This window comes from Lissotriton helveticus, chromosome 7, assembly GCF_964261635.1.
Source record: "Lissotriton helveticus chromosome 7, aLisHel1.1, whole genome shotgun sequence".
NCBI lineage: Eukaryota > Metazoa > Chordata > Amphibia > Caudata > Salamandridae > Lissotriton > Lissotriton helveticus.
This window is the reverse complement of record NC_136068.1, coordinates 1,765,276,128-1,765,303,113: the sequence shown is the minus strand read 5'-3', so window position 1 is coordinate 1,765,303,113 and position 26,986 is coordinate 1,765,276,128. Positions and strand designations below refer to the sequence as shown.

The 26,986-nt window shown below is 47.5% G+C and overlaps 1 protein-coding gene across 1 annotated transcript in view; it reads left to right on the top strand.

The window, feature by feature from the left end:
- Window positions 1–672: 672 nt before the first annotated feature.
- LOC144767694 (uncharacterized) overlaps window positions 673–26,986 on the top strand; it is a 35,548-nt gene continuing 9,234 nt past the window's right edge. Inside the window, exons 1-2 of the mRNA XM_078651089.1 lie at window positions 673–701; window positions 4,492–4,614. The gene's annotated coding sequence lies outside the window, so the exon portion shown is untranslated. The remainder of the gene's footprint in view (window positions 702–4,491; window positions 4,615–26,986) is intronic.

Below are 26,986 nucleotides of genomic sequence, written 5' to 3'. Positions count from 1 at the left end.
CCAACTTCTCACAAATGGCAGGATTAGACCCTGAGTAAACATATTGCCTCAGGAACAGACATGACACACATCACACTATCTGCTATTCAGGGTGAGGGGTAAATATTATCTAACTCAGCCGACACCGCTCTAATTGTACGTGCTATCTTCACTTGTATAACACATGTATAGCGATGTTAAAATGATCTGAATGGGGGCACAGCACAGGTCCTATCTGTATTCTTAAGGAAATGCATCTGCATCGTTTTTCAGTTTACTATGGCTTCGTCATATATGACAAATCTGCAACCATCACGCCGCCTAGAAAATACATGAACATGTGTCTATCTGCAAGGCATCTGCATTATGTGTTTAAGTTCTTGTTCTCATTTCTTATTTGTATTGGGATGTTACAACGATAATAACTTGCAAAGGTCCTATGATCATATGTGCAGAATAACGAAGGGGAACACTATTCACAATCTCAGCCAGTTTCAGACCCGCTAACTCATCAGGACCTTCGTTGCTTATAATAGATTCCCTTTTTAGACGCCCCCTTACACGTAGTTTTCAACCTGTGACACGGCGTCTTGCGATGCTGTTTGTTGATTGGCCCCACTGAGTCGAGCCCCTTCACCTAGTAGTTAGCGGCGGCACCGCAAGCAACTCCAGTCATACCGAGGGAGTGCCGCATACTGACGGTTGAATTGCACGCCGATCAGGTAAGAAACCACTCACTAGTCTTTTGAGCTGCCACTAGCCCTTGCCTTTAAAAACAATTATGTCCCCGATTTCGATTACGTTACCAGCCTCTGATCCCTGCATCCATTGAGTAACCGTCAGTCCCACGCACCCCGGTCGGCTCCGATTTTCAGGAGTAACGATCAGTGGTCTCACCACAACGACCACGGCCAGATGCTTAGTTAGCATCTATAACGCCACTTGATTAACTCTTTCCCATCCAGGGGAACTTCTTTCCATTATCAGTGAACCTTAAGGTTTTTAACAGCCCCTATTTGTTTAATAGTGCCAACTTTCCGATAATACACCAATCCTCATGATTATTCATTTATTTGATTTTCTAGAATGGGGCCAGGTGCGCACTGAACTCATTAACTGTGAAGGAGTGATAAGACAAAAACGGGAAAACATACCGTATGCTCACCCATGGGGCATTGTCCAAGTAAGTCTCCCGGCCTCCCGCATCCATTGCTACATGGCCATTGTGCCCACTTTTCCCCACTGAGATTTCCCTCCATTTTTCTTTATAGAACTTCAAGGAGCCCGTGTAGGCCCACACAGCGAGGGCACAGACGCCGACCGCTCTTGCCGATTCTAGGTATTGCCTACATTCAGTCCGTATAGTGAATACAGCTCACCACAACATTCGTATGTTAGCTTTTATATTATATTTTAGGCTCTCTCTTTTTGTCCTGATGAAGACCCCAACATGAGGCAATAACAACCCTTCAGCATACATGGGGGTCGAAACGTAGACTACGCCAACCTAGCACAACATAGGATTGAATGAAATGGACTTACCTAACCTATGTGTGATGTGATCTGGGAACATTTACATCAACTTGACTGTAAAGGCGTATAGATTTTACTGTGATGTTATTAATGTCATGCCACCTTTACCCAGTCCCTCACAAACCTCTTCACAACCCTTCCCTTCCTCACTGAGAGCACTATCGATGTAATGACTTTACAATTACATTTACAAATTTAAATTTGATGATTTATCAAGAATTTCTGTGATGATGAACGTACTGGAGTACACGATTGCAAAAATAAATGCAATTTAAATTTTGAATATTTAACTTTATTGTTCATTTTGTTTAGGTAAATTACTGAAAAGTATTTGTGGTGAATGTCTGTATGGAGTAAATACAGAACTTTGTGGTATAATTTGTGACAAACTCGGACCACTCTTTGCTGTACATACTTAGTGACCCAGGTACACCTGTTTTTAGGGCCCACCCCGTTAAAACTCAATGCTGCAAATGGAAGCCGGGTCAGACTGGACAAAGGCGCGGTGCTGCTGGAAGCAGGGCCGGACTGACCACTTGCACGTGGCTGCAGTGTATGGGAGCATGGTTGGACTGGCAGCTTGTGTGTGGATGCTGCAAAAGGAAGCAGGGTCAGACTGGCCACTGGCGTGTTGGAGCCGCAGATGGAAGCAGGGTCGGCCTGGCCAATGGCGCGTGGCTGCTGTAAATGGAAGCAGGGTCAGACTGGCCACTTGTGTGTGGCTGCTGTGTATGTAAGCAGGGTCAGACTGGCCACTGGTGTGTGGCTGCTGCAAATGGAAGCAGGGTCAGACTGGCCACTTACACGTGGCTGCTGGGTATGGGAGCAGGGTCAGATTGGCCACTTGCGAATAGCTACTGTAAATGGAAGCAGGGTCTGGCTGGTCACTGGCACGTGGCTGCTGCAAATGGAAGCCGGGTCGGACTAGCCACTTACACATGGCTACTGCAAATGGAAGCAGGGTTGGACTGACCATTTACACATGGCTGCTGTATATGAGAGCGGGGTCGAACTGGCCACTGGCGCATGGCTACTGTAAATGGAAGTAGGGTCAGACTGGCCACTCGCATGTGGCTGCTGTATATGAGAGCGGGGTCGGGCTGGCCACTGGCGCATGGCTACTGTAAATGGAAGTAGGGTCAGACTGGCCACTCGCATATGGCTGCTGTGTATGGGAGCAGCATCAGACTGGCCACTGGCACATGGCTACTGTAAATGGAAGCAGAGTCTGGCTGGTCACTGGCATCTTGCTGCTGCAAATGGAAGCAGGGTCGGACTAGCCATGTACACGTGGCTCTGTATATGGGAGCAGGGTCGGACTGGACACTGACGCATGGCTACTGTAAATGGAATCACTGTACGACTGGCCACTTGCGCGTGGCTGTTGTAAATGGAAGTAGGGTCAGCCTGGCCACTTGCGCATGGCTGCTGTAAATGGATGCAGAGTCTGACTGGCCACTGGTGTGTGGCTTCTGTAAATTCAAGCAGGGTCGGACTGACCACTTGTGCATGCCTGCAGTGTATGGGAGCAGGGTTGGACTAATCACTGGCTTGTGGCTGCTGCAAAAGGAAGCAGGGTCAGATGGACCACTGGCGGGTGGGAGCTGCAGATGGAGGCAGGGTCAGCCTGGCCACTTGCACCTGGCTGCTGTAAAGGGAAGCAGGGTCACACTGGTCACTTACACGTAGCTCTGTATATGGGAGCAGGGCCATACTGGGCAACCAAAGGCAGCCCTGGTAAAAATGCTCAAAGCAGCCCCACTCCCTTCATCTCCTTGCTCTATAGCTCCTTCCATCCATGAACTTTTCTCTCTCCTCTTCTTTTGATTTCTTTCTCTGTACATCCCTCCTCCCCCACTCTCTTTCCTTCGAAGCCCCCCTGCTATTGCAAGAATGGACTGGCCCTGAATGGGAGAAGACTGTGGCGTACCAGCTAGAGCTGTGTATCTTGAAACTGGGGAGTCAGGATCGAATTTCTCACTGGCTCAACATCCTGCCATTCCGAGCAAATCCATGTGTCTCCTTGTCGAGAAAAATAATGTGTAACTAGTCTGGCGCGCTTGCAAAGCGCTCTTATTCCCTCGGGCCAAATTCTCCTTCTGTAAAACTGCAAAAGGAAATACATGTTCTGATTCAATGCAGTGCTCATCCTTTGCAGCCCTGCCAAGTACCACACACTGCGTGACTTGTGGGGATGCGAGGAAATTACTAAAATGTGTTGGGTGAATACGAGATGCGTGGTACTTGGCAAGGTAGCTGCCTAAGAGGCCATTTTAGATTATAGAAAAAGCTGCCCAAAGTTGATACATATGTTCCCTCATAACAGCTGAAAAAGGTTTGCATTCTAGGACACTTTTAGGCACTTTTAGCTGAAGCCTAGATTGTAATTTCTGCGGAGCAGAATTCTTGCCCTCACAATTATAATGGTTCAGGGGGCATATCTACAAGGGGATTGCGTCACCGGAATGTTGCTTATAACGATGTTACTGTGACAGAATGCCCTGCTTCACATTTACAAAGTGGATTTGAGCCACTTTTTGTGGCTTACACCACTTTGCAAATATATCACCCAGACCCCTCAGGATATAGCGGCATGGATTAGCAAATTTAGCGGCACAAAAATTGAAATTTAGCGACACAAAAATGGAAATTTAGCGGCACAAATATGGAAATTTTGCGGCAATTTTGCGGCATTTTATTTGTTCATTTTTCCTACAACAAACACAGATATCTTAGTTTTTTTAGTTATTTAACAACATGAAGCTATGTATATTTGGTTTATTTACAATGTAGACACTTTGTTTCCCTTAAAATAAATACAGACGAGTTGGACCTTAGAATCTTATTATTACATTTTTAGTATTAGCATTATTATTATTTATTATAATATTAATAACAATATACGTAGAATTAGAAGTAGTTACAGTAGTAGTAGAATTATATGCTACATATGCCGAAACCTTGTGCTTTCCTTTGCAGTGTTTGAATGACAATGCGAAGAAACCACAGACAAGGGGAAAGATTGTTCGAGGCCTATCCTACGGCATCGAAGCCAAACATTTCAATTCCCGTCATAGCTACCTCAGGTTTTCGTCCTCGGAGGTAAAAAAAAAAAGTGTGATTTCTGTTATTAACAAGGGCTTTTTAAGGTGCAATCTAACTGTTGAACTTTGTTAGGGAGCGGTACATAAAAGTCAAGGAATTATCATTGTACAGCAAATGCTAAAAATACAGAGCAGAAAATAAAATTTGGAAACGTCCAAGCACAATTTCAGAGTTATCTTTTTTTATGCATTCTGTAAAATAGGTTTTCGCTTTGCTTTGTGGGCTCTAACCACGAGAGAACGTGGAGTTCGCAACTTCCTCCGCTTCCGGCAGCTCGTGCACATACTCCCCATCTCTGTCTGCCCTTTTGTTATCTTTGCGTTTCATTTCCAAGAGGCCCTGTCTGGCTCATTTGCATGTGAAAAACACCGGCACAGCACAGCACAGCCGCGATGCGAAATCCTGGGAGGGGGAAGCAGCAGGCAGGAGCAGCAGGAGACAGGAGCAGGTGAGAGGAGGCGGCACAGGTGAGGTGAGGGGGGGTAATGCACGGCGCACACAGGATGAGAGACCCTTTGACCTGACCCCCTGACCCTTTCTATTGGCTCCGTGGTGATGAGAGCCACGGAGCCAATAGAAAGTGCCGGATTTCGCGGGCAGTTTTGTAAAAATCGCTGCATTTATACAAAACTGCCGATTTCGCGATTTTTTTGCAAATCGCGAAATCGCGATATCCTGGAGGGTCTGATTACCCTTTCATGCAGGTATCTGTGTGAACGGAGTTCTCAATGGGTGTTGCAGTGGGCGTTCCACTGCAGCACCCATTGCTTTTTGATGCAGCCTCAGATTTACAAGGATGTAAAAATCTGAAGCAGCTGGCAGCACGAATAACTAATGCAATGAAAGAGTAGGCATTAGAATGGCGCAACCAGGAGAAATATTTTTATTTCTCTTCATTTTTGCTTTTTCTATGTGCACTGCATTCTGCAGCACCCATGGGGGTATATTTACAAGAACTGATACTCTGCTGTTTTGACGCAGCCGAGCACCAACATTTTTACCAATGCAGTACGACAGATCTTCGCCATGTTAACACTGTATTTACCATTTGGTGCTACATAGCATTAGGAGGAGCTAGCTGTTGAAAAAGCTGACGCTGATGTGTGCATCCAGTCGATAAAAAAAATCACACTATGGTAGAAAAAGTAACATTGGCCTATTTGCTGCTAGAAAATAACTGCTAGCCATTCTAACGTCACTGGTCTGTCCCTAGTGGGAAAAAAATCACAAAAACACTGCTACTTGCAAAAAGAAATCTCTTACCTGAAAGCCACAATGGAGCAGCCAGCAGTGAGTACAGGACAATACCCCCAGCAATCCCACTACCAGCAGTGACTCATCTGCTATGGCGGAGGAGAATCACCACCCCACACCCCTGCCAGCTGCCTCAAAACTGTAGGAAAATAAAAAATAAAACAATAATAATCATGTTTTTTATTGTTTTATTTTTTCTTTTGAGGCTGAGTCTTTGGGCTTGGGGCCAGGGGGATGACAGTCACTGGAGGAAGAGTGATGTGCACTGGTATCAGTGTGCATGTGGGTTTAGCTGGCCGTCTCAGGACAGCCAAACCAACATGCGTGCTGAAGCGGTCTCCAACCCGAGCTGCGTTGTTAGGTTGGAGACAGCAGGCACAGGCACAGGTACTGGGGGTTACAGCAAACAAATGATGGATGGAATGTTGACAATGCAAGCATTCTCCCCCAGTCAAAAGATCTGCGTTAAATCCATCGTTCTTTTGGCCACTACACCACCCAGTTTGGACCCAGCCATATGCAAATCAGTCTTGACCCTGTGCCCCATGGGAACAGTCGAGACCGAACTGCCGGGCCAGGTCCTCCCTGGACTGGAAACAAGCATCCTGGGACCGGTTTCAGGGTAAGTCACCCTTCTTCAGCCAGGCTAGTTTGAATCCAGTGGCACAGTGAGCAAGGGACCCTCATCTGGGCATACCCATCCCACTTAGGGTGAAAAGTGTTACAGCAAACAAATGATGGTCGGAATGCTGACAATCCAAACATTCTCCCCCAGTCAAAAGATCTGGGTTAAATCCATCGTTCCTTTGCCCACTATGCCACCCCAGTTTGGACCCAGTCATAGGCAAATCAGTCTTGACCCTCTGCCCCATGGGAACAGTCCAGACCGAACTGTCAGGCCAGGTCCTCCCTGGACGGGAAACAAGCATCCTGGGACCGGTTTCAGGGTAAGTCACCCTTCTTCAGCCAGGCTAGTTTGAATCCAGTAGCACAGTGAGCAAGGGACCCACATCTGGGCATACCCATCCCACTTAGGGCGAAAAGTGTTACAGCAAACAAATGATTGACGGATTGCTGACAATTCAAACATTCTCCCCCAGTCAAAAGATCTGGTTTAAATGCATTGTCCTTTGCCCACTATGCCACCCCAGTTTGGACCCAGCCATAGGCAAATCAGTCTTGACCCTGTGCCCCATGGGAACAGTCCAGACCGAGCTTCCAGGCAAGGTCCTCCCTGGACTACAAACAAGCCTCCTGGGACCGGTTTCAGGGTATGTCACCCTTCTTCAGCCAGGCTAGCTTGAATCCAGTAGCACAGTGAGCAAGGGACCCATTACTGGGCTTACCCTTACCACTTAAGTCAAAAAGTGTTACAGCAAAGAAATGATGGACAGAATGCTGACAATGCAAACATTGTCCCCCGGTCAAAAGATCTGGTTTAAATCCATTGTTCTTTTGTCCACTATGCCACCCCAGCTTGGACCCAGGCATATGCAAATCAGTCTTTACCCTGTGCCCCACGGGAACAGTCCAGACCCAACTGCCAGGCCAGGTCTTCCCGGGATTGGAAATAAGCACCCTGGGACCGGTTTCAGGGTATGTCACCCTTCTTCAGCCAGGCTACCTTGAATCCAGTGGCACAGTGAGCAAGGAACCCATGTCTGGGCATACCCATCCTACTTAGCGCGAAAAGTGCTACATCAAATAAATGATCAACGGAATGCTGACAATGCAAACAGTCTCCCCCAGTCAAAAGATCTGGGTTCAATACATCCTTCTTTTGCCCACTTCGCCACCCCAGTTTGGATCCAGCCATATGCAAATCAGTCTTGACCCTGTGCCCCATGGGAACAGTCCAGACCGAATTTCCAGGCCAGTTCCTCCCTGGACTGGAAACAAGCATCCTGGGACTGGTTTCAGGGTATGTCACCCTTCTTCAGCCAGGCTAGCTTGAATCCAGTGGCACAGTGAGCAAGGGACCCATGTCTGGGCATACCCATCCCACTTAGGGCGAAAAGTGTTCCAGCAAACAAATGATGGACGGAATGCTGACAATGCAAACATTCCCCCCAGTCAAAAGATCTGGGTTAAATCCATTGTTCATTTGCCCACTACGCCACACCAGTTTGGACCCAGCCATATGCAAATCAGTCTTGACCCTGTGCCCTATGGGAATAGTCCAGACTAAGCATGGGCGTAAAATCCGCTCCGCTCGCGGATTTTTCGGATTTTCGGCAAATCCGCAATCCGCGAACGCTCGCGAATTTGTCGAAAATCCGTGAATCCGCTCGCGGCGGATTTTTTGCTTGGTTGCGGCGCGCGGCGTGGTGCACGGCGTTCACTTTCCGTCATTTTAGCGTTTGCCGAGTTGTTTTTCTTTGCGAGTGACGCGCCATTTTAGATCTTGCTGCGTGTTCCCGCGGGAGTTTGTCGCCCGCGAATACGTACTCGCGGCTTGCCACCTTGCACAGCACACCTCGCGAGAGTTCGCAATTGCGAACATGTAGTTGCGGCGGAAAGGAACAATCTCGCACTTGCGAAATAGAGATTTTGCAATTTCGCACAAGAAAATCACCAGCAAACAGGATAAACCTTCAGAAAATTATGATTTTTATCAGAATCACTCCTCAGGTTGACATTTGCATGGCCTTTTTTTTTGCAAGGAGTCCATTTTGGGGGGGGGGGGAGGAAGGAAGTGCCCCACAGTCTCCAACTTCCTGTTCCTGTCCAGCAGGCTCCTCCCAGTGCTTTGTCCATCTCCTGGTCACTTTCATTTGGATCTGGAGCTGGAAGGATTACTTTTTGTGGGTGCTGCTGGATATTTGGATTTGAGGCCTTTTTGACTGTCTTTGGATCACTTTTGGATTAGAAATCAACTTTCACAAGTAAGTTTGTTTGGGGCATTACAGTTGCTGCAAGTACAATTTTGGAACTTTTTCAGAAAATTAAATAAATTATATTGTGGGTAGCCACAGTATCCAGTAGGACCAGGGTTGGTTATGGGTGCATGATACAACTGTTTTGTTGAATTTAAACACCATTGAGGCCATGGATGGGCTGGGATTGTGCAGATTTTATTGTTTTTTGTCGTTTTTTTGGGCCTGCTGGTGTGGCCCTTTGCCCAGGGGTGGTGAGTGTTGCATGGGCCTAGTCTTTCTGTGGGGTGTCTTCTTGAATTTAAACATAATTGAGGCCATGGATGGGCTGGGATTGTGCTTATTTTATTGTTTTTTGTCGTTTTTGGGGGGCTGCTGGTGTGGCCTTTTGCTTGCCCAGGGGTGGTGGTGGTGCATGGACTGAGTGTGCCTGTGGTGTTGTCTCACTCTCTTTGATGTAAACATCATGGATGGCATTGGATTGTGGTGATTTCTGGCTGTTTTTCTGTTTTTTGGGGGTGTACTGTTGATGTGGTCTGGCCATGTGGGTGGTGGTGGTGGCCATCTTGAGTGCTGGCTGGTACAGGCAACATGTGCTTGGGGTGTAAGGGGGCCATTTTGAGGAGAGGCAGTGTCTGAGGCCTGCACTTATTTTGCCTACTTTTCATCCCTTATGCCCAGGGGTAGTGAGTGTTGCATGGGCCTAGTGTTTCTGAGGGGTGTCTTCTTGAATTTAAACACCATTGAGGCCATGGATGGGCTGGGATTGTGCAGATTTTATTGTTTTTTGTCGTTTTTTTGGGCCTGCTGGTGTGGCCCTTTGCCCAGGGGTGGTGAGTGTTGCATGGGCCTAGTCTTTCTGTGGGGTGTCTTCTTGAATTTAAACACCATTGAGGCCATGGATGGGCTGGGATTGTGCAGATTTTATTGTTTTTTGTCGTTTTTTTGGGCCTGCTGGTGTGGCCCTTTGCCCAGGGGTGGTGAGTGTTGCATGGGCCTAGTCTTTCTGTGGGGTGTCTTCTTGAATTTAAACATAATTGAGGCCATGGATGGGCTGGGATTGTGCTTATTTTATTGTTTTTTGTCGTTTTTGGGGGGCTGCTGGTGTGGCCTTTTGCTTGCCCAGGGGTGGTGGTGGTGCATGGACTGAGTGTGCCTGTGGTGTTGTCTCACTCTCTTTGATGTAAACATCATGGATGGCATTGGATTGTGGTGATTTCTGGCTGTTTTTCTGTTTTTTGGGGGTGTACTGTTGATGTGGACTGGCCATGTGGGTGGTGGTGGTGGCCATCTTGAGTGCTGGCTGGTACAGGCAACATGTGCTTGGGGTGTAAGGGGGCCATTTTGAGGAGAGGCAGTGTCTGAGGCCTGCACTTATTTTGCCTACTTTTCATCCCTTATGCCCAGGGGTAGTGAGTGTTGCATGGGCCTAGTGTTTCTGAGGGGTGTCTTCTTGAATTTAAACACCATTGAGGCCATGGATGGGCTGGGATTGTGCAGATTTTATTGTTTTTTGTCGTTTTTTTGGGCCTGCTGGTGTGGCCCTTTGCCCAGGGGTGGTGAGTGTTGCATGGGCCTAGTCTTTCTGTGGGGTGTCTTCTTGAATTTAAACACCATTGAGGCCATGGATGGGCTGGGATTGTGCAGATTTTATTGTTTTTTGTCGTTTTTTTGGGCCTGCTGGTGTGGCCCTTTGCCCAGGGGTGGTGAGTGTTGCATGGGCCTAGTCTTTCTGTGGGGTGTCTTCTTGAATTTAAACACCATTGAGGCCATGGATGGGCTGGGATTGTGCAGATTTTATTGTTTTTTGTCGTTTTTTTGGGCCTGCTGGTGTGGCCCTTTGCCCAGGGGTGGTGAGTGTTGCATGGGCCTAGTCTTTCTGTGGGGTGTCTTCTTGAATTTAAACATAATTGAGGCCATGGATGGGCTGGGATTGTGCTTATTTTATTGTTTTTTGTCGTTTTTGGGGGGCTGCTGGTGTGGCCTTTTGCTTGCCCAGGGGTGGTGGTGGTGCATGGACTGAGTGTGCCTGTGGTGTTGTCTCACTCTTTTTGATGTAAACATCATGGATGGCATTGGATTGTGGTGATTTCTGGCAGTTTTTCTGTTTTTTGGGGGTGTACTGTTGATGTGGACTGGCCATGTGGGTGGTGGTGGTGGCCATCTTGAGTGCTGGCTGGTACAGGCAACATGTGCTTGGGGTGTAAGGGGGCCATTTTGAGGAGAGGCAGTGTCTGAGGCCTGCACTTATTTTGCCTACTTTTCATCCCTTATGCCCAGGGGTAGTGAGTGTTGCATGGGCCTAGTGTTTCTGAGGGGTGTCTTCTTGAATTTAAACACCATTGAGGTCATGGATGGACTGGGAATGTGCAGATTTTATTGGTTTTTGTCGTTTTTTTGGGCCTGCTGGTGTGGCCCTTTGCCCAGGGGTGGTGAGTGTTGCATGGGCCTAGTCTTTCTGTGGGGTGTCTTCTTGAATTTAAACACCATTGAGGCCATGGATGGGCTGGGATTGTGCAGATTTTATTGTTTTTTGTCGTTTTTTTGGGCCTGCTGGTGTGGCCCTTTGCCCAGGGGTGGTGAGTGTTGCATGGGCCTAGTCTTTCTGTGGGGTGTCTTCTTGAATTTAAACATAATTGAGGCCATGGATGGGCTGGGATTGTGCTTATTTTATTGTTTTTTGTCGTTTTTGGGGGGCTGCTGGTGTGGCCTTTTGCTTGCCCAGGGGTGGTGGTGGTGCATGGACTGAGTGTGCCTGTGGTGTTGTCTCACTCTCTTTGATGTAAACATCATGGATGGCATTGGATTGTGGTGATTTCTGGCTGTTTTTCTGTTTTTTGGGGGTGTACTGTTGATATGGACTGGCCATGTGGGTGGTGGTGGTGGCCATCTTGAGTGCTGGCTGGTACAGGCAACATGTGCTTGGGGTGTAAGGGAGCCATTTTGAGGAGAGGCAGTGTCTGAGGCCTGCACTTATTTTGCCTACTTTTCATCCCTTATGCCCAGGGGTAGTGAGTGTTGCATACTTGCATGTCCCTAGTCTTTCTGTGGGGTGTCTTCAATGTAAACATCATGGATGGCATGGGATTGTGCTCATTTTTCTGTGTTTTGTCGATTTTTTGGGGTGTATAACTGAACTGATGTTCCTCTGTCTTCCATTGCTTTTAGGTGCACAAGAAGACTCAATAGAACCACCAGTGCCAGGAAGAAGTCCTGCAGCGGTGTGTGCAGCATAACGTCACGCGACGTCACGTCTGGACACAGAACCCTCTGCAACTCGTGCAACTGCTGCCTGCTGACCTGCTCTGAAGAAGATGGCCCCAAAAAAAGTAACCCGTAGCTCCTCTAGCAAGAAAGGTGCCAGTAAGGAGCAGAAGAAGCAAGTTACCAAGGACACTGGTGTGCCGCCCGCCCCTTTTTTTGTGAGTAAAAAAAAAAGTATGCCTGCAGCAGCTGCAGCGGGATCTGCTGGGGACCAAGCTGGCAGCAGCACCCCCGCTCCATTGGGCTCAGTGCCACCACCACCACCACGCCAACTTAAGTCCAAGCCCTTGAGTGCTGCAGAGGCAGCCAGTATACTTCTTCAATCACCATCGACCAGTGATGTTGGCTCATCGCAAGAAAGCAGCAGCAATGTCCCTCAATCAACACAGGTTGTTGTAGCTCATCTGACGAGTGTTGAACAACCACAGCGGCAACAACAATCACATGTGCAAGTACAAGCCCAAGTACATGTGGAAGGAGAGGCAGCGCAAGGAGATGCGCATGCAGAGGTGCATGGAGGGTCACAACAAGTGCCCACAATAGTTGTTCCTCCCGAAGTAGGGGCACATCAGGAAATCGACAATCAAGGCGAGGTATCATTTGAGGAAGCCACTCCTCCTGATGATCCTTCATTGTCTTCCACAACCCTAGCAAGGAAGAGATCAAGGGTGGTGTCTACATCCTCTTCAAGCACACCTCCTTCTGATGATATGGATCAAACTTGGGAACCAGCACCACAGCCGTCTGAGAGTGAGGCACACCATGATCCAACAAAGGTACTTAAGCGTAAAAGGAAGCTTGTCCAAAGTCTCAGACTTATGGAGTGTGATGAGGCTCAACAAGAAGTGGCGGATACTGCTGCTGATGAAGACTCTGCCAACGACGACCCAGTCATCATAAAGGTCACTGCAGCCCCAGCGGGCATGCAGCAAACAGACATTTTGACCCTAGCCCGAAGAGCTGCTGCGCGTGATGATGATGATGATGATGTTGTCGATGAGGAGGCAGTGGAAACACCACAATCATTGGAGTTAAGTAGTACACCAACTCGTCCCGCTTCCATATTTCTTTCTGGCAAGAAGAGACCTGCGTCAACCTCGACCTTAATTAGTGGCGGTGAAAGTGGAAAACGTACAAAAGTTGGCCAATCCAGATCCTCCACTTCATCTGGCATTAGCTTCATGACCACCACCACCACCAGTATCGCCGCCTCCTCCAGGTCCCACAGACACTTCAAGTCCCCAGTTTGGGACTTCTTTACTGTTTGTCCCAAAAATCCAAGGTTTGCCATTTGTACCCTTTGTAAGCTTGCAGTTAGTCGTGGTAAGCCAGGTAGCAACTATGGTACCGGCGGCCAGAGTGGTCATCTTGACAGAAAGCACGGTGTCCAATGGTTTGCGCACCTAGCTGCGATCAAGAAAGGCCAAAATCAAGGAAACGTTGATGTTTCATCTGATGTTGACGAGCAGGAAGAAGACGTGTCAAACACTTCCCTTACACCCAGTACCCCTCTCAGCAGCACACCCAATGTGAGGCACACTAAGAGTGTTGGAGCGAGTGAGACACCAACGCACAAAAGTTCACCAGCGAGCAAAATTGGGTCAACGAAGTCATTATCAGCCCGTAAATGCTTGGTCCAGGCCAACATTAGAACAATGCTTACTTCAGACGTGCCATATGAACGCAACCACCCACTGACGCGTCTGTATAACACTAAGCTGGCTAAAATGCTAGCTGTGGACCTTCTACCTTTTTCTTTTGTAGAAGCGGTAGGTTTTCTTGAATTAGTTGCAACGCTCTGCCCTAAATGGAAGGTTCCGAGCCGGTTCTATTTTGCCAGAGTTGCGGTTCCAGCACTACATGAAGATGTGCTGCAGGCGATTGGGGCAGCTTTGCAGAAGAGTGCTGTTCACACAATACATCTGACAACAGACATGTGGACCAGTGGCCCAGGCGATGATTACATGTGCATCACTGCACACTGGGTCTCTTTTTCAGGTGTTATAGCAAAGCTAAACGCAGGTGTTGACCCGGACCAAGTTTTCAAAGCTGCTCGGAAACATGCAACACTAGCCATGTTTGCCTTGGAGAAAAGTCACACAGCAGAAAACCTTTTGGAAGAGTTTGACAAAAAGGTGTTGTCAATGCTATCCCCCCTAAAACGCAAGATTGGTTATGTTTCCACGGATAATGGCGCCAATGTAGTTAAGGCCATGTCACAGGGTCACCATGTTAGAGTGCCGTGTTTGGCGCACTGTATCAACCTGGTAGTTCAAAAATTCTTGAGTGATAAAGAGAGTCCAGCGTTCGAGGTAATGGCCACCTGCCGCAAAATGTGCAACCATTTCAGCCATTCTTTTAAGGCCCGGAAGCATCTGCGGAGACTGCTACTTCAACGTGGAATGCCAGTGAAAGCACTCATCCAGGAGGTGGCAACACGTTGGAACTCAACCTTCTACATGCTTGAGCGTCTGCATGAGCAGTATACGGTACTCGATCACTATTTCTTGACAGAGGCTACATCTCAGAAGGAGGACCTGCGGATGAGTAAGGCGCAATGGGCCATAGTTAAAAGCCTGACAGACATGCTTCGTCCTTTTGAGTTCTTCACGCGTGCAGTCAGCCAGGAGGACTGTAATTTGGGAAAAGCTATCCCATTGTTGTGCATACTGGAGCACCAACTGATGGCGGTTTCTTCTGAGTTTGAAAAAGATGAAAAAAAAAAAAAACATTTCATTTTGTCTGAGAAATTATTACATCGCCTACGTGGTGATGAACGTCTTAAAAACATCAACTCAGATCAGCATTACATTTGTGCTACTATTCTGGATCCACGCTACAAAAAGGCGCTGGCAGACAACGCATTCTTTCCTTTCGCTGATGCAGATGTTCAAAAGTACAAACATTGGTTAGCCTGGTCAGCCAAGAGGTTTGAAAAAGAACGGCAGGTTATTGAAGGAGAAGCCAGTACATCAGCATCAGCATCAGCAGGCCATCCGCAGTCACAAGAATCCACTTCTGCACCTGTGGCTGGGGCACAAGTGACCTCTCAGCCGTTAAAGACACCGGCAACTGGATCATCTGCACCACACACAATGACAACACTAACAGTGGCTGGGGAGGAGGATTGGCTAAGTTTGATGGGGTATGGTTCTCTAAAAAATGTCACAGGCACAGCAAAAAGTAAGCAAAGTGGAGGAACAGTTGATGACCTTGAGTCGATGGTGCAGGACTATCTGAATGACTCAACAGTGGTCTTTCTTAATGAGGAGCCATTGCAGTATTGGCATGGCAAAAAACAATTGTGGCCACAGCTCTACAACCTGGCTATAAACTATTTGTCTTGCCCACTCGCAAGTGTGTCTTCTGAACGTGTTTTCAGTGCTGCTGGTGGCATTGTAACTGCCAAACGGAGCCGCCTATCGCCCAAAAATGTGGAGCGGCTGACAATGATCAAGATGAATCAGCACCTCATACCACCAGATTACAAAGTGCGAGAAAGCACGCCACATGAAGACGATGAGGACAGCAACGTAGATGAGGGGATTTTTTCTCTGTTCGGTGCCACTGACCTCATCCAGCCTGAATTCGCAGAGTATGATGACGAAATCTTGTTCTTATTCCCTGACACCGAGCCCTGAAAATGAGACAATCAATCAAGAACTTTCTTTTTCGTCCTTATTCACTTTTATTCCTGTGTGCTTTGTGTCTCTCTTTCTTTGTTTTGCACAGTTAATTTAATTCAAACTTTAATCACCTAATCCCAAAAACAAGACCATCATCAGAACTGTCTTCACTTGTTTGCTTATTGATTTGAAGGTGCCGCAGTCTACATTCCTCAGGTTCACAAGTTCTGAAGAACATGCTCCTCTATCCTCCTCCTCCAGACTGCGATTTCCCTCCAAGCAGAGTGCTGGATTACGCACAATGAAGAAAGACTCAGCACTTGTGGGGGTGTTGTACTTCTTTGCGGGTGAGTTGACGGTTTTGGGCCCATTGCTGTGAAGCTCTAATAATGGACAAAAGTGTTTTGGACCAAATATGAGGTGGAAATTTCTTGCCGTTTTTGCTGACTTGCTTGCCTTTGAGGTGCTCTTTGGCGGGGTTCCGGGTGTTTGTGGGTGAGTTTTGGTGTCTGTCGAAGCACTGCTGCGACAGTCTAATCTTGATTGCATTTGCTTTTCAGGAAATCCGTGGTGGAAAACAGGAGTTATGATGATTGATGATGACCTAGCTGCACAGCGCGTTACTTTGGACCGAAGGCCGAGAGATATTGTAAGTATGAGATTTAGCTTTTTCGCTGTTTGGGGGTGTTGTCGGGTGTTTTTTTGCGGGTGGGTTGGCGCCGGCGGGTCTTGCCTGGGGCATTCCTGGGAAGGTCTAATACCGGATACAAGTGTTTTGGACAAAATCCATAAGGAACAGCCTTTTTTTTGCCATTTCTTCAGACATCTTGCTCAATGTAGCCTTTTGGGGGGCTTCCTGCTGTTCGTGGGTGGGTTGCGGCCGGGGTCTCTGTCGAAGCACTGCTGCGACAGTCTAATCTTGATTGCATTTGCTTTTCAGGAAATCCGTGGTGGAAAACAGGAGTTATGATGATTGATGATGATGACGACCTAGCTGCACAGCGCGTTACTTTGGACCGAAGGCCGAGAGATATTGTAAGTATGAGATTTAGCTTTTTCGCTGTTTGGGGGTGTTGTCGGGTGTTTTTTTGCGGGTGGGTTGGCGCCGGCGGGTCTTGCCTGGGGCATTCCTGGGAAGGTCTAATACCGGATACAAGTGTTTTGGACAAAATCCATAAGGAACAGCCTTTTTTTTGCCATTTCTTCAGACATCTTGCTCAATGTAGCGTTTTGGGGGGCTTCCTGCTGTTCGTGGGTGGGTTGCGGCCGGGGTCTCTGTCGAAGCACTGCTGCGACAGTCTAATCTTGATTGCATTTGCTTTTCAGGAAATCCGTGGTGGAAAACAGGAGTTATGATGATTGATGATGATGATGACGACCTAGCTGCACAGCGCCGCGTTTGGACCGAAGGCCGAGAGACATTGTAAGTATGAGATTTAGCTTTTTTGCTGTTTGGTGGTGTTGTGTCGGGTGTTTTTTTGCGGGTGGGTTGGCGGGTCTTGCCTGGGGCATTCCTGGGAAGGTCTAATACCGGCTAGAAGTTAGTTGGACAAAATCCATAAGGAAACACCAGTTTTGGCACTTTTTGTAAGTTAGGGTTCGTTAGGGTTAGCCCTAGCAGCAGGATTGCATGTGTTTAGGGGGGTTCTATTGCAACGCGGTTCTGTTGTTGTAGAGCACTGTTGGAGCGATGCTGGCTATGGATACTTTTGCTTGCAGGCAAGTGGTTTGAATACAATCCACGGTCTGTATTTGGGTCTACTGTTACTTTCAAAGTACGTTTTGTAACCATTTTTCTGCTAGGCATCGTTTTTGGAGATATGATTGGGTTCTTCTACATTTTTGCGACTGGCTTTAGTAAGGGTCTTGGTGGGAGCATTGCTGGGAAGGTCAAATTTTGTTCTAAAACACAGTAGTACACCCACCTTGAGGGGAAAGATCCGCTATAATATTTTGGCCATACTTATTGATCCTTAAAAAGGTGACTCAGACAGAGCACGCAATTTCAAAAATATTGTACTGTCTATTAGGGAAATCAAAGTGTGACTTTTTGAACCACACAGCGTACATACCTTTTATTTATTTATCAGTGGTATTGTAATAGCACTTCCTGTTTTCCGTTCAATAATTACAGGCCGGGTTTCAGTCAACATCCGCCAGGCAGGCAGTGGACAGGGTGTCTCTTCTGTCAGTGGTCACCACCACATTGATGGACGAAGCGTCAGCTGGAATGGAGGAGTGCCGCCAATAAGAGGAATTGTTTGCTGCATGCAACTTACTTACCAATTTCAACAGGACAACTCCAACAACATACGCAATACAGATACAGTATCCATTGTTGTCTTTTATTCTATGAGTGTGACTGCATGTGCTTACCTTTACTTTGTAACCAAAGATTGTCTGTAAACTCTGTATCTTCAATTATTGTTTGTCCATGCTCTGCTTTTTTTTTCTTCTCTCAACAAAACCTACCCAAAAAGAAACCCCCATTCCCATCCATTTTACAAACCCTAACCCTCTTCCCCCGGGCTGTGTTGTTTTGCTTGATGTCTGACTAAAATGACATCAATAATTCCACACACTTGCTGGGGAGGATAAGGTGATAGCAGCAACAGGCTGGTGAAGGAATACGAGGATATCTTCTAGACTTACTCAGCTTCAGTACTATATCTTCTAGTAGTAGTAGCCAATGTCAAATAAATTCAACGCAAGTACTAGTTATACTTGCAATACTTTACCATTTGTTAGGCTACATTATGGCACTGTTCTAGTGTACTGTCACCTGCTATTTTCTCGATCGTACCGTAACCGTTGTAATGCTACAGTAAGGAGTACAAACAAGGTTTCGTTTTCTTTTTTTCCATAGGCATGCAACTGCCACTGTGTCACACCACTAGTAACACCGCAATGAGGAAATGTCACCCGCCCAGGAATGACAACGTTAATCCCCATTTCACCTGGAGCCAGCCCTGGGCCTAGCCCTAATTTCTAACACAAATTACAGGTAAGATAAGCGTTTGGTGGGAGGTAGTATAATGGAGTATTATTTCGGAGTAGACAAGAGTTTGACGGTTGTACTACTAAAGTCCTACGACTGTTCAGGAAAACAAAGTTACTGTTACACCCCCGCCCCCCACCCACCAGACTGAAAAGCAGTAAAAAACAGGTATGGTCAGATAAAGTAGTTGAAAAATATATTTATTTATCCCTAACAAAATAATCTCCCTCACCCACCCTAACCCCAACGATTGTCTCTGAAACGTCCCAAAACGATCCCAACTCCCAAATCCCACCCCCCAAAAGTCTATAAAAAAAGAGCAAGGGACACTCCACTACTGGAGGGTGCTGGTGCTGGTGCATGATGCGGCATGGGCATCATACTCCTTGCGGAGGGTGGCAAGCTCGGAGCGGAGGCCCTTAACCAAGGTCTTATACCTCAGGACCTCCTGCTCCAGGTTGGACATGCGGACTCGTAGGCGGTGTTGGCGTTCCTTGCAGCTCCTGTGGGGGGCAGCTGGTGTTTCGGGTGCTTGGCGGTGGCGGTCGGCTTTCTTAGCCCGGCTCGGTCCCGCTGGTTTAGTCACGGAGGAGGATGCAGTGGTCACAGTCGAAGATGTTGCCCCGCTCGACTGCGTGTCCTCCTCCTCCTCCAGGGCCACCAGCCGCCGATACTCGGCGACTGTGGCCTCCAGCCTCCGTTGCCGGGCCAATCTAGCCTGCTCCCTCCTTGTTGTTGATTTGGAAGGAGCAACTATATGAAGAAAGAAAGACATAGTCTGTAACCAATGCTCCTTATTAATAACACAAAGTGATTGAGCCGAAAGTTGGGTCACAGAGTACAAGTAGCAAATTGAAAGCACAGTACATAACTATTGAGGACAGTATCTATGTAACCCTCCCACTTCTGCATCCTTGCTCTAACAGTAGTGGTAGTTTAATGAACTAATTCTACGACCACTATGGACTTCCATTACAGTCGACTATGACAGTACACCAGTCTTATTCTTCTTCTTCTCTCTTGTTTAGGGAAATGGGTACGTTATCTTATGCAAGCCGGCAGAATGACATGGACACAGCACAGTGAAGTTGCACCCGAGAAAAAAAGTTGCACACCATGATGATGGAGACAGACTTGCGTTACTGTACCGGTCCAGTACATGCAGGTGGTGAAGCTATTACTTTTCTATTACGGGTGGCACTGAGAATACTCTGTTACAAGGGCTACTGCTTAATTAATTTACCTTTCACCCTACAGTGCAAATGAGTACTAGAAAAGGAAACTGAAGAAGCTAACTAATTTGATTATCTATCACTTCACATGGGACGTATTTAATGACAGATGAGATGACTTTAGGTGCTTTGCTTAATATTGAGTGAACACAGTGATACACCCACACATGAATGACGTACTACAAGTAAACTAAAGTTATTAAGAGAGGTACGGAGTGTCCACCGTAATAACCAGATATATGCTGTGAATGCAAACGCAATACAAAGTACTGCTACTATTCATGGTAGTATTGGACACATTTACAATTTCTTTTCCTTGCCTTCCCTGCACTGGGACGGACGTGCGGGTGCGGTGGTACATGCTCTTCAAGGTAACACTTACTTCACCTGGCGACCATCTACTCTCTCTAGATACACATTTGCTATGTAAGAGTCAGAGAATACCATGCTCCAGGCATCCATTCATTCAAAGTATACGCACACATACAGTTTCTGTTTCACCCACCCAGGCTGCTGTCCTTCCACCCATCCTTGCTTCATCATTGACCCAGCCATGCACCATACCATATTCTTTCCTTCCCAGCCACCTCTGGGTCCAAGCAAACACATATCGTTCTTCTTTGCCAGCCATCATACAAGTTCGCGTCCCACTTACTTACACCCTTCTTCGCTTTTCGTTCATCCCATCCATCACGTTCGTCTAAGAACTTATTGGGATTCTTCTCACCAAAAACTTCACAGCTAAGTCGAAGTACATTTCGAGGAGGCTACTACCTGGTTGATTTGTAATTGTAATACACCCGTGCAGAAAGCACACTATGCAGTCTTCAATCTCAATAAGTAAGGAATATATAGCTTACCTGTTTCCGCCACCACCGTTTGATCCCCCACAGGAACGGCCACCAGCTCTTCTACCGCCGCATCCTCCCCAGAGGCCTCCGAGTCCAAGTCCAACACATCAGCCACCTCCGCGCTGGCCCCGTCACCAGATGTTACACCTACAAAGTACATTTAAGAAAGTTAGAATACACCACTCACTACTATATAATATTTGGTCTAGGAGAAATGTTAAAAAAACAGAATACAATGTAATAATTTGTGACTGTCTACTCCATAGTAAAAATGTCCCATTTTCCAGGGAAGGCTGTTGTCTTGCTGCACTTTTATGCACAACTGATGAATGCTTGCTTTTGATTTTTAACACGCACCACTTTTTCTCCTAACAGACAGAAGCTTGACTCCTGAGTCCTAAGAACACGACCAGGATCAAGTTCAAAGTAGGTGAGAGTTCGGCTCGACCACAAGAAATGTGTCCAATTAATCGTCAGCACTAACCACTTTTCCGTTTACAGTTAAATAGTTTTATGACAAAGTAGATTTCAATAAATGTGTTTACTTTTAATAAAGCTTTTACACTTAAATAGACTCTGTGGTTTTTGTTCCTCTAGACTAGAGTGGATGAGCTAAAGGTTTTGGAATTTTTGCAAGCATGAGTGCCTCTGACACTTCTTGACTGTGCTGTGACTCCGTACTACTCTCTTGTCCTGCGTACGATAATCTAGAGATCATTGGGGATCTATAATCGGTGACTTCGGGAGCTGAATGACTCTGCCACACTATCTAGTCAGTAAGGAGACAGTGCATAGAGGTATTGCTGAATATAATGGGAGTCCAATGGAATTGCCAAATGTCCAATCTTAGTTAGCTACACAGACAGACTAATAAGAATAGTCTAGTAATACCACAGGGAGTCATATTCGAGGCAGGATAAGAATTTATATCCAGTCTACAAGAAGATCAAAGACGATTTAGAAAAAATCGAATGAGGAACGCTAGGAAAAAATAGGTACTGTTTAGTAAAATGTAAACTTACTGGGGCCAGCAAAGGAGCCCTCGCCTGCCCGATCCTGGCCTGCATCCTCAGCACCCTCCTCCTGTGTCCTCTTGCCCTTGGGGGGAGCTGATGTACAACATGAAAGAAAGAAAAACCATAAAACATGGATGAGATTTTTCAACCAAATCAAACATTTCAAAAGAACAATAACAACATATTTTGGAAAAATAGCAAATAGATAGACAACTATTCCACGGGATCTATCTCATGTGGTATACTACGTTATTCGTATTGCCTGATTTGCGGAACGTTGACTTAGAAAGTTCCTATGTAACTCAATAAACAGACTACTAAAGAGGTTTGCCTAGGCCTGGCACTGCAGGCAGTAGTGCACAACACGTGACAGACAAAGTCCATCCTGCTTGCAGATCAGTGAATACTCAAACTATCAATCCACCCGCCACCACCGCCACTATTTCTTCTGATAGCCATGTGACTGTCTAAAGGAAGGACACTGGACTTCAGTCTGTTGGGGCTGATTTATAAGTCCCTTGCGGAAGTTGCGGCTGATTTTCCTCCATTGTTGCGTGCCTTTTCTGACGCAGCGGCAGAACAAAAGACTCGCCATGGTGTTGGTGCGGCGTATATATTAAAAAAAAAAACACATATGGGCATATGGGCGATGCATCACGTTGTAAAGCCCTGCGCCATCAGGGGGCGTTCCGGCGCAAGGGAGGGCGTACCTGCGCAGGAACGAATCCTAAAAGTGGCTGAGGGAAATCTACAAGATGTCAATCAGTCATTTTTATGACAATGATGCATGACTCAAACCCTGCGCGCTTGAAGCCGACGTACGGCTTGATGCAGCATTGGGGAGATAGGGTACCCCAGAGCATTGCTGGAGCTGCGCCATCGTTGGCACGCAACTCCAGCAATGCGCTGCCTTTACGGCACAGATGCGTAAGGCTTCTGTGACGTTTTGGGCCAATGGGTGGTGGTGGCATGGCACACAATTACTGCCGCATCCCTGCTACTTTGCAGGGATGCGCCGGTAATTGAAAATATGACCCTTACTGTCTAGCATTACGCAGTTCTTTTCTTTACAGTACACTGATACATAATTTCTCAGGCCAATGAAATGCTTCTGAACACAACATACAAAACAAAGAAGCATAGTAGCAAGCAAGGCTACTGAGAAGGAGAGCAGTGCACCTGAAAATGAAATGCATAGAAGATTTTGAAATATAATTTACCTCAATGTAATCGGCAGCATTATTGCTCTTGGTAAAGAACAAAGATTTGCAAATAACAGAGCAGGATAAAACAGAGTAGTAAATGTACTACTACTACTACTCACCAAGCCCGGGGACCTCTACGCCGAGCGCGTCCAGCAAGTCCCGCTCCCGGTCCATGACATCGGTCCAGCGGTGGGTGGCCTGGTTATATGTGCGCCGGACCCCAGAGATCTTGTACATGGCCCGGCACACCTTCTCCCACCGCTGGCGGCGCTCCCGGATGCCATAGCCGGTCGCGATCTTGCCGCCTCCCAGGATCGTCTTGGGGAGGCGGCGCTGGACATGGAAGATCAGTGCCGCCACTTCCTCCGCGCTAAAGATCTCCCTCGGGACCACTTGCTCCCCCCTTAAACGCCCGCACGGGAGCCGGGCACGGGGTGCGGGACCCTTCCCCTTCTCAGGGTGCTTCCCGGCTCCCTTTACCATGGTCTGGGCAGAAATAAACTTAAATGATAAAGAAGAAATAGAATAGTGAAGAAGAAAATAAAAGAGTTTAAAAAAGTAGTTTAAAAGTAACTAAAAGCTGCAGAAAACACAAAAATATAGAGCTAGAAAAATAGAGGGTTAGATAATAAGTAAAATTAGATCAAAAAAACTTCAAACAAGCAAAGGATGGCAGAGATTGAGAGAGGATAGAGAAAGCATGCCCAGAACCATAGCAATGAATGAGAAACAAGATGGCCGCGCCCGTTCACGACCGCGTGGGTAAGTTCGCGCGAGATTTTCCTTGCGAGTACGCGCGAACTTGTACTCGCGAGCAGCACACTTTGCGAGATTACACATAGCGGGCGGAAACGGAATTACGTCACGCCAACAAGATGGCCGCGCCCGTGTACGACCGATAGGGTAACTTGGCAAACGAATAGCTAGAAGCGCCTCGCGAACACGCGCAAGATCACGCGAACATACACGTCGCAACAAAAACAATTTTGTATTCGCACGTATTCGCGGCTTCCGAAATCGATCTCGCACGGATTCGCGCCCCAAATAACGCGCGAAATTGCAAAAAAAACGATTTTAGCTAAAATGAAAGCAATGAGCAGGTGCAAAAGTTCAAACTTAACATTAGTAACATTCAAGGTAGTGCTTCCTGATGGGCCCCTCCAGAGTTTGCAACAATTCTATGACCCTGCTATGACCCAAACAGCAGGCTCATAGAATAGCACCATAAAGGTCCTGTAAAAAAAAAATTTCACTGCAACAAAAAGCAAATTACAGATAAGGAAGGAAGCAGGTGCCAGCCAGACTGGAACTTTCAAAATTACTGACACATTAATGAAACACAAATTAATTGATGGCAGTTGAAGAAGGGCAGGTGTGCTAGCTTTTTTCAACCACCATAATCTACAGTAATAAATAAACCTAATAGGTGCCTGTGAGGATGTACTAGAGGGTGGCATGGGTGTCCCAGAGGGTGGCAGTGGTGAAACAGAGGGTGCTGTGAACCTGTGATGATAAACCAGACGTAGAAACAACATAGTCGCGGCCGTTGCAAGCCGAAAAGTAAGTTCGCAATTGCGAACTTGTCCCAAAATCGGCGCGAACACGCGCCAACACAAAAAACGGAAAAATCCGCAAGTCCGCTAGAGTTCGCGGATCTTCGCGGATTGCGAATCCGTAAATACGCAAGTTCGCGGATTGCCAATCCGCAAAATCCGCCCATGCTTAGTCCAGACTTTCGCTGTTTGTTCTCCTCCTGAGGCGGAAGCCGTGAGGTTGCTGGTGTGTTTTTACTGTGTGTAGCCAGGTTTACATGTGCTAACGCTGGGGCTCTCTCGCGGATTTTATCGCGGTGATTCCCCTTCTCTTTTAATTCACCTTTACAATTCCCTCCCGCACTCTGCTTTATTTTAGCAGTTTTTAAACCCACCTACTCACTCGCTCTCCCCGCATTCCGAGTGGTACTCAGCCGAGTCAGGTGCTGAGCCCCTCGGTCCCGGGCTTCCGGCAGCGGCCATTTTGGCTTGGGAGGCATTATTATTATTATTATTATTAGTGAGTTTTGTATCGCGCATGGTTACCCTTGGGCATCCCAGCGCTTATCCAGAAAGAGCGGCCCTGACAGAAACGCCTCTTTAGGCAGGGAACAGGTGAGTCTTTAAAAGTTTAAAAAGGCATCACACTCTGCACTAGAGGGACAGTATTTAAGGAGCTCCCCAGGGGCAGGCGCGAGATTCGCTGTTTGTTCTCCTCCTGAGGCGGAAGCCGGGAGGTTGCTGGTGTGTTTTTACTGTGTGTAGCCAGATTTACATGTGCTAACGCTGGGTCTCTCTCGCGGATTTTATTGCGGTTATTCCCCTTCTCTTTTAATTCACCTTTACAATTCCCTCCCGCACTCTGCTTTATTTTAGCAGTTTTTAAACCCACCTACTCACTCGCTCTCCCCGCATTCTGAGTGGTACTCAGCCGAGTCAGGTGCTGAGCCCCTCGGTCCCGGGCTTCTGGCAGCGGCCATTTTGGCTTGGGAGGCATCACACTCTGCACTAGAGGGACAGTATTTAAGGAGACGGCCATGCCTCCGCGCAGCGGACGCGGTCAGCGGACGCGCCGTATCAGTGCCGGAGTCACGCCAGAGTCCAGCCCGTCTGCGCCCGTCTGCGCCCGTCAGCGACAAGGAGGCGCCAGGGGCCAGGTACGCTGCCCCCCACTCCCTCCTGCCGCAGGTGAACCCTTATATACCCTTAGTGCCCTATGAGCCTTCAAACCCCCTTGCCTACCTTGCCATCATTCCTCTACCCCGGAAACGCTTATAAATGCTCCAGATTGCAGTTGTAACGAGATAGTTAATCATCAAAATATCTCAGATACCGGCAAAAAACGGCCTTCCTCCATAAGGCCAGGTCCTCCACTCACGTCTACCCACACCGGTTTCCTCATTAACACCCGCTCGTTAGTCAAAAATAATATCACCTTTAAGGAATTCATCTCTGAGAAACAACCCTCTTGGGTCTTTATCACCGAAACCTGGGCTACGGATTCTTCTGAGCCGGACCTAATAAACGCTAACCCTGAAGGCTATGCACTGGCCAGAATGGACAGAATAGGTCGCTTGGGAGGGGGGTTGGGGATACTGTATCACAGCTCGATAAAATGCCGAACCTCTTACTTGTCCTCCCCGCTCGATCCCCTCCAGGCTATGCATTTCACCTTAAACCCTTCCTCTACGGTCTCCTTTTCAGGGATCCTGATCTACAGACCCCCCGGCCCCAGGTCCGCTTTTTGTCATGGACTTCTCAAGATCCTGGAACCCTACATCGATACCCCCAATCTAACTATCCTCGGGGACTTTAATTTCCATTTGGAAAATTCCAACTCTTCCGACACCGTCCATCTGTTGGATTCCCTAGCCTCTTGTGGTCTGCTACAGTAAGTGGGTAATCCGACCCACTCAGCTGGGCACACCCTGGATGGGGTATTCACCAATGACCCCCGGCTCCAGACTGCTTTCCCCCTCCCTCTGTCTTGGTCTGACCACCTGGCCGTTCCCCTTGAATTCATACCCCCCCTTCCCACTGGACCCCAGCTGGATCACATCAAGTGGGATTTGAGGAGGAATTTCAGGAAGATAAACAATGGTACACTTACTCCCTTTCTGTCCAAACTTACGAACTTGCCAATAAAGGATGCCGAGGCTGCGGCTCTCGAGCTCTCTAACACCCTGGCGGAGGCTGATGAATCCCTCGCTCCGGCTCTGCAACACTATTCAGCCAAGAAGCGACCTTCGGCCCCCTGGTTCTCAGATTCTCTTAGGACCCTTAGACAGGGATATAGGAGGCAAGAAAGACTATGGAGATCACACTTGGACCCCATAGAGAAGGACAAACATAAAACCCTCCTTAAGGGCCATAAAGCGGCAGTGCTGGCTGAAAACAAGGCGCATTTTTCCAAACTAACTGCTTCACTTACCTCCCCCAGAGACCTGTTCAAAATAGTCAACACCTTATCCCTCCTTCAGTCACCCGACCCCATAGTAGCCTCCCAAGATCTGTG